A 717-nucleotide genomic window follows, 5' to 3' on the forward strand; every position below is an offset into this window, starting at 1 on the left:
GTGTGTGTGTGTTTAACATATATATATATATATATATATATATATATATATATATATATATATATAATGTATGTATATATATATATATATATATATCACATATTTATATTATCTATCTATCTATCTATCTATCTATCTATCTATCTATATATATATATATATGGTAGAAAACCCAACAATACACTTATTGAAAGTCCGATATGCGAAGCTGAGCTTCGCCCGGGCTATGCCAATGAGGGGAGCCCGGCCTGTGTCGACTAATGTCGACTCGCTAACGTGTGTCAGCTGGTGCTGACTCGGTGTAGTCCTTCCCCGCCGTGGTGCCCATCCACAGCAGTAACCTCCAGGCGACAATTGCAACTTCTCGCGTCTGGGCGGGGCGCGAACCGCCGACCCCTCGGATGAAAGGCCGACACGTTACCACTGTACTAGCCAGAAGGCTAAGAGGAAAGGGAGAGGAGGGGGTATAAAAAAGAGAGAGAAGAGGCAACACGGTAAACCGGAGCCAGGTGAGGACACACGAACGGAAGCGAAGGGAGGTCAGATCATATCGGAGGATCGGACGGACTATGCGCAGGGTTGCCGGCATACGGGAGAAGCCGGAGGATGTGGTAAGTGAGTAGACTACTGGCAGAAGAAAAGCCGCTGTTCAAGTTGAAATTAGGCAGCAGCTTTATTAAGGAGGACTCCACCAGTCTCCGGGCGTGGACGTCAGCA

At 46.2% G+C, this 717-nt stretch overlaps 1 pseudogene; it reads right to left on the reverse strand.

Annotated features, from left to right (window-relative positions):
• Positions 1-545: 545 nt before the first annotated feature.
• LOC125033074 overlaps positions 546-717 on the reverse strand; it is a 2,151-nt pseudogene continuing 1,979 nt past the window's right edge.

The sequence above is a fragment of the Penaeus chinensis genome, chromosome 1, assembly GCF_019202785.1.
Source record: "Penaeus chinensis breed Huanghai No. 1 chromosome 1, ASM1920278v2, whole genome shotgun sequence".
NCBI lineage: Eukaryota > Metazoa > Arthropoda > Malacostraca > Decapoda > Penaeidae > Penaeus > Penaeus chinensis.